This window comes from Echinops telfairi, unplaced genomic scaffold, assembly GCF_000313985.2.
Source record: "Echinops telfairi isolate 266 unplaced genomic scaffold, ASM31398v2 ScPeMD7_7475;HRSCAF=8513, whole genome shotgun sequence".
Taxonomy (NCBI): domain Eukaryota; kingdom Metazoa; phylum Chordata; class Mammalia; order Afrosoricida; family Tenrecidae; genus Echinops; species Echinops telfairi.
The window spans coordinates 24,925,236-24,933,003 of record NW_022111379.1 but is presented as its reverse complement, the minus strand read 5'-3'; positions in this window follow the sequence as shown (position 1 = coordinate 24,933,003).

The following is a 7,768-nucleotide window of genomic DNA, read 5'->3' as shown; positions in this document are numbered from 1 at the left end:
TACTTGAGTAGGCCCAATGCCCATCTGCTACCTTAATACTTAACATATAAGTATATGTACGTAGATATATGTCCCTATTATATATAAATATATTTACATATGTATATGCCTTTATTTAGACAGCTCTAAATATCCTTTGCCTCCTCGTTCTTTCCTTTATTTCCTTTAACTTTCCTCTTGTCCCACTATAATGTTTGACCTTCATTCGGTTATCAGTAATTTCTCTCGGCTACATTGCACTATTTCTCTAGGCTACATTGCACACCCTCCTCACTTATTCCTTTGCCCCTGGATTTTTGGGCTTCCCCCTTCCTTTCCCACACCTACCCCTTTCCCCTGTCACCCCTGAACCATTTGTTCCATTGTTTTCTTGTCAAAATGTTTTATCCTGCCTATCTTATATAGACAGACATGGGGGGGAAAAAGGACAAAGAAAAAGTCAATAAATAGTTCCAGATCTGTCTGTTGACCTTTAGGAGTGTTTTCTGATTAAATCTGATGAGGTACCTAGCCCTGCCCCTGATGTCTGTTTTTGGGATTCCTTGGGGACTTCATTGTTTTGCTCCCCTTGCTGCTCCATTGCACTCCCTTCGTGTTTTGCACCAGGGTTGGAGGGTCAGACTGGGCATAGTTCCCACACTGTGTCTCCTTTGTTGTCCCTATAGCTCTATGGATCAGTGAGCCGACACTATGACTCATGTTTTGGCCTGGCCCTCAGGTCCTCTCTGTGCATTGGCTGCTCCAAGCAAGAATATCATCCTCAGGGCTTGGTGGGCCAGGATGCAGTTCTCTCTCTCTCTCTCTCTCTCTCTGAGTTTGCTCCCATGTGTGCTGAACAGACCCGCCCCTCCCCCTGAGCTGTATCTTCAGTGCTGTCTTCTGTAGTGCACTCTTCTGGGGAGAGGGGTCCAAATAGCTGGAATCTGAGCCAGCCCCACAGACCTCTCTGTTCGTTGATTGCTTCATGCCAGTATGTTGCCTTCAGATCTTGGCGCACCCTTTCTTGTGGAGACATAAACAATATCCTTCTATTATTTCTAATTGCTGTTGTTTTTGTTGAATCTGTGGTATTATTTATGTATTAGATAATGTCGTCTTCCAATAGAAATAGTTTTCCTTTTACCTTAGCAATGTAGATGCATTTTGTTTCTCTATTGCTTTTGCTTTTTTGCTCTATCATCCTGGTTAATCAATATTGAACAGCAGCAGTGATAAATTATCTTTGTCTTTTTGGCAGTCTCTGTGGAGAAAAATGTTGGCTGTTTATTTTGTGTATATGTCCAGGATTGTGCTAAGTAATTTTCCTTCTTTGGATATTTTGCTGAGAGTTATCAGGAGTAGATATTGCACATTGTCAAATGTCATCTCTGAATCTATTGATGTGATCACATGGTATTTTTCCCTTGCCTTTTTTATATAGTGGCTTTTGTTGATTATTTTTCTATAATGATTGCATCCACTTGTTCAAGGTATATTATTCTTAAAATATGCTCTTGGGTTCTACTAGGTAAGATTTTGTTAAGCATTTTTTGTTCATATTCATTAGTGATATTTTCCTATAATATTTTTAGTGGTGCTATAGCCTGGCTTTTTAATCAGGATTATGCATGCTTTGTAACATTAATTCAGGAGCATTCCATCCCTTTTCTATGTCCTGGAGCAGTTTGAGTACAATGGTATCAGTTTTACTCTGAATGTTTGGGCCAAGATTGTTTTGTTGTTGTTGTTGCTGTTGTTTATTCATCTGTTCAAATTTCTTCATTTGCTATCCAAATTTTCTACCTTGATTTTTGTTTGCTTAGGAAGTTAGTATATTTCTAAAAATGAGGCTATATTTTTTTCTAGGATTTAAAATTTGTTGGTGGACAATTTCTCAGAATATTCTATCATTTTTAAATTTTATTTTAATTTTGTTGGTTCTCTTGCAATAAAATTTATTTGTGTTTTAAAAAATGTCTTTATTTTCCTCTGTTCAATTTGCAAGTGATTTTTCTATCACTTTTGTTAATCTTTTTAAAGAAATAAAGTCTAGTGTTTTTTACTTTCTATTTTTTCTATTTCATTTATTTCCTCAATAACTAGGCCCTTTTGTTTATTATTTTTGCTAATTGTTGTACTTGTTGAGATAAAGTGCTGGCTGTAGTGGGGGGGGGTTAGTGCTTGTTTTTTTAATATGTACATTTATTGCTATAAATTGACTTTTCAGTGTTTTTTTGGTGTATTTAATTTTCATACGATTCTAAGAATTAAAACATTTTTCTATTACCCAACAATCACTAAGCAAGTTGTATTGGTTTTCCTTGTTTTTTCTATTATTTTTCTAATCTTTTAGCATTGTACTATTTTGATATGTTTAGATTTATTGAGGCTTGTTTTGTGACATCACTTATAATTTAGTTTCAAGAATGATCAATGTGTGTTAAAAAATAATGTATATTGCTCTATTGTTGGGTGGAGTATTCTGTACATGTCTGTGAAATCAAATTGGTTGATTTTGTTGTTTAGATATTTTGTATCACCATGGGTTTTTCCCCTTCTTATTCCATCCTTCATGGAAAATTGTGTATTAAAATCGTATGATAATATTGTAGATTTATTTATTTATTTTTAGCTTTAATACAGTGTGACTTTAGTATTCATGGGCTCTTTCATTAGGTGTATGGAGACTTGTTATATTGATGTCCTTTTGTTGGATTTTGCATTTTTTAACTTACACTTGTTAGAAATTAATATTGCAACTCCTATTCTTTGTTTTCTACTTCTTTTATATATGTTTTTTCCACTTTTTGTTTATTTTTATCTTTGTGTCTAAGGTGTATCTCTGATAGGCAACATATTGATGGGCCATATATTCTTTTTTTAAAATATATTTTTATTAATCTGCCATTTTCTGTTTCTTAATTGGTGAATTTAATTAATTTATATTCCATGTGTAGTTATCAGGAAGTAGGAAGTTACTGCTCTCATTTAGTTGTGTCATTGTGTGTGTGTGTGTTCAGTGCTGATTTTTTGTTTTATGTATTTTCTAAACTGATTACATTTTATTTATGGGCTTCCTTTTTATTTTGTTTCTATTTGTTTTATGTTATGATTTTCTTACTTTGAAACATTAGTTATGGGTTAGGGTCGATCCTCTAGAGAAGCAAAACCAGAGTTGCTTATATAGCTATATGAAGAGAGAACTTAGTATCAAGGAAAAATGGCTCAACCATTACAGGAACAGGTAAATCCAGTCCAGTTCAAGTCCATGGGTCAGCTATTAAGCTGGAGGTTCTTCCTGAACTGTGTATCTACCACAGTCAACAGAACAGGGAGCAGGAAGTTGAAACAATAAAACCAGAGGCTGGTGGATATAAGCAGATCAGGCCTTTGGCTTGCATATTCAAACAAATACAAGGTCAAGTGTGTTAGTGTTGGCTAGAGAAATAAATTCTTAGACACTCATATGTGTATAAGAAAGAGCTTTATATAAAAAATAATTATATATTAAGAAAACATCCCAGCCCAGTCCAGATCAAGTCCTTAAGTCCAATATTAACCCATATGTCTGATACCAATCTTTCCTTTTCTGATTCACACAACGCATGCAATGATGCCGAAGGAAGGAAGATCACAGACCAGTGAGTGGTAAGTCTTGTGGAACCAGTGGCAGTGGAAGCATCTCAGCCCTGGTGTGGGTCTCCACATGGTTTCTTCAGCTCTAGGGCTCTGGCTCCATCAGTGTAGCTCAATGTAGCTGTCAGCAGGAAGAAGAAGCAGAAAGAGTGTGTATCCCGCCTCCAGGGAGGAAGACAGAAGTTCCCAGAATCTTCAGGAGAAAGCCATGCCCACACAGAGGCCTCATTGGCTATGACCTGATTGACAGGCTAGACTCCACACCTATCCTATAACCTGTTTCACAAGTTGACATGAAATTATGTCACTACCACAGCAAGCAATCATCCCAGAATCTGAAGGCAATGTGGGAGGCCATTAACTCAAGTACCAGACTGATGTAATATGTGCAGAATCCAGGCCAGCAAGAAGAGCAAAAATCTCCACAGCTCTCTAGTTAAATATTAAGTGGGCCACACCACCGAGACCATATCATCAGGGGTATGACCTGAGCAGCTGCTTGGCTCACATCATGAAGTTGATTGTATTAAGTTAGATCACATCTTAGGTGAGGCCTCCACTGCCAAACCGCTGAGAATCCAGGCACGTTGACACAAGACTTAACTATGACAGGTTTAGAGGGGGTTACTTTGGAGCTCTTTCTGCTGGCACTCTGGACAGAATTCTGAACGTGGTTCTGGCTTGAAATATATACTGAGGAATGCAGGAGGAAACAAAACAAGAAAAGAAAAGAAACTAATTGCCAGATCATCTGTACTTTGAGTTAAAGATTTCCTTTTAAAATAATTTTTCTGAGCCCTCAGATAGCTGAATTTAGTAGCAGAGATAGATTGGCTGTATTTTAGTCAGAACCTGAAACTTCATAATTCTTAAATAAGATTCATGAATCTTCTTTAAACCTGGTTATATCCAAATTAAGTTTTAAAAAAGATGAACAGAAAGGAAATTGTGCTTTATATTTTTGGCCGTCATTGTTTTCTATTTCTAATGGATAATTCCTTTCTTGTCCTAGAAATAATTTTTCTAGAGAAGACATTTTTAAAAAGAAAAACATATTTGCATTTGTAACTTTCTGTACCATCTTTTCTCTTCCCTTCTCAGAATTAGATAAATAGAACAGAAGGAAAGAAAGATAACTATAAATATTGCTGTTCACTATAGATTTCATATAAATTAATATTAATTTCCAATATTGTCTATTTTAGGGTTAATGCAAGTGAGTATTTCTGGTCAAAGAAGAAAGAAGTCAACATAGACATCAATAGATCATTTTAAAACACAAATCAATGTTTCAAAGTATTTATTAAAGGACTTGACCAATTGTTATTGACCAAATATTAAAAGACTTGACCAAATATAGCATCACAAAGTAAAAATAATACATTACCAAAGGAAAATCTGATGGAGCAATAAACTAGAGTCTCAGCACCATTCACTCATACCCTGTTCTTTGCCATAATCCAAATGCAACTGGAACAGTTATTAGGTTAAACAGCGATTACCTGCATCTTACCTTTGCCAGAATTCACTTATGATATAACCCTGTGCCAAATCCAAAGCCTGGAACAGCAATAGTTCCTTTCTCCTTACTTAATTGTTTAGTGAAAGAAACTAGATACATTGTCTCCCTTTTTTTCCTAGAGGTCTTTTTACAAAGGTGAAACTTGAATGCAAATCCCTATTTTCAAAGCCAATTTGTTCTCCATTACATAAATTTAATGACATACTAAAGACTGTTATATAAACCTTATTTCTCTCTCTCTCTGATAAAATTTTTATCTATAAACCTTATTTCTCTCTCTCTCTGATAAAATTTTTACACTATTAAGTCATTCCCAATTCCTGTAAGGAAACAAGACTGTGGACATAAACAAAAGAAAATAGTGTTCCAGTTTTGCCTCTGACAAGCTGTGTAGATTTGGATAAGTCATCCGTATCTCTGAATTTCAGTAACATCATCTGCCAAATGAGAATAATAAAGGGATCCCTTTTGCAGGACTGGTGCATTAAATCTATTAAGAGTGTCGTGCGCCATGAAATGAATTTGAATGTACTGCCACCCTGTAGACATAGTAGAACTGCTCCTAGGTTGTAATCTTTATGGAAGTGGATTGTGAGATCTATTCTCCCTCAAAACTTTTGGTGGGTTTGGACAACTAATCTTTTCATTAGCAGTTGAGTGCTTGATCACTACAACACCAGGGTCATCTTGTCTATGGCCTAGATTAGTAAAGTCCATAAATTCCAACCAAATACGTTGTTCCAGTAACCACTCTGTAACCACTCTATCAAGATTAGCTGCTTCTGCACTTATCACCATCAGTCCTTTATGAAGGTTGTGATAGGTAGGTTTATTGTGCCAACCTGGCTAATGAACACATGTGGGATTAATTGAAGGGCAGTTTAATTGAAGGGTGGAGAGATAAATGGCTCAGTGAGCCTCATCTTTTTTGTCTCTTGCCCTTTGATGATTGGACCAGTGTACAGCTTCCTTGGCTGGTTCTCTGCCTCAACTTGCGAGCTATACTACCTGTGGGACACACAAACCATGGACTGTGTCACTGTAGTTTGAGGTTTCTTCAAGACCCTGCTTCCCCACACTGCTGGTGTATACATCAGTTGAGTTGGGGACCCTGTCATCTGGCTGACTGTTGGTGACCTGCCCTGCTATTTGCTGTCTGTGGTTGGATTGCTTGAATTGTTCTACAGAAGACTCAGATGTCTGCTTCCTTGACATGTACCCGGCAGTCCTCATGAGTTGGAGTACTGCCATTGTATTGACTGTCTCACGGCAATGAGTTACACTGAGCCATTTGTACTGTTCTATAGACTAATTAGCTGTTTATTTCTTTGTTATATCTATCTATCTATAAAATAATCAGTGTCCTGGTTTTGTTTCTCTAGAGAACCCTGTCCAACACAATGGTTGAATGAATGTTCCCCTTGCATGATTATACAACTCAAGTACATTTACATATTGTGTACATTGTTTTTTAGGTAAGAACTCTGAAGTTCAGAAAAAATGATTTTTCTAAAGGGCACAGACTTTGGTTAGTATGACAAGAGCAAGCTAGATCATAATGAATTATCATTTTTAAGTAAATATCATGATTTTCCAAGTGGATAATCAGAGGAGCTCGCCAACATATACAGCCAGAAAGTTGGTAGTTGTCTGCTTGATTTTAGCAGGCTTGTCTTCTTTCTGATTGCAAATAGAGACAGGGAAGGGACATCAGAGCAACATTTGAGCTGATGCCACACAAAAATGAGTAGGTGATTCATTTTGATCTTAGCCTAGTAAACTGTCCAAACTTCTCACAAGAACCTGAAGACCCTTGAATTCAAACCAAAAATGTATTAACTTTTCACTTTTCAACTGTGTTTGCCCATCAGTCCATGTACTGATTTTCTCGAGCATTGTTGTTAGTTGTCATTTAGCGGATTCCAATTCATTGCAACTCCATGTATCGTAGAACATAACACTGACTGGTCCTGCATCATCCTAACAATTGTCAGTATAGTTGAGCCCATTAATTACTGCTGCTACAGTGTCAATCCATTTCATTGAGAGTCTTCCTCAACTACTTGACCAAACATGATGTCCTTCACGGTCTGGTCCCTACCCACATCATATGAAAAGCATTTAAGATGTGTTCCCACTATCATTGCTTCTAAGGACCATTCTGGCTGTACTTCTTTCAAGACAAATTTATTTGTTTTTCTGGTAATTGATAGTGAAGTCATTTTTGTTCTTTTCAAAAATCATAGTTCAAGTGTATCAATTGTTTAGTCTTACTTTTTCATTGTCCACTTTTAACATGAAATTGAAAATGAAATGTGCCAGTTGCACCTTAGTCCTCAAGGTGAGATCTTTGCTTATTCATACTTTAAAGGGTTCTTTTGCAGCATATTTACACAATGCAATATGTCACTTGATTTCTTGACTGTTATTTTCATGGGCATTGACTGTGGATACAAGTAAAATGAAATCTATAATACCTTCAATATTTTATTTATCATGATGTTGTTTATTATGTCTCACCATAAAGGAATGAAAAATTCTCACAACTGGATCAGTAAGCAACATAATTTAGCATAGTGTTGTACTTTTCAAATACTCAGTGTATTGATATTAGTGCAGATGCCTTTTTGA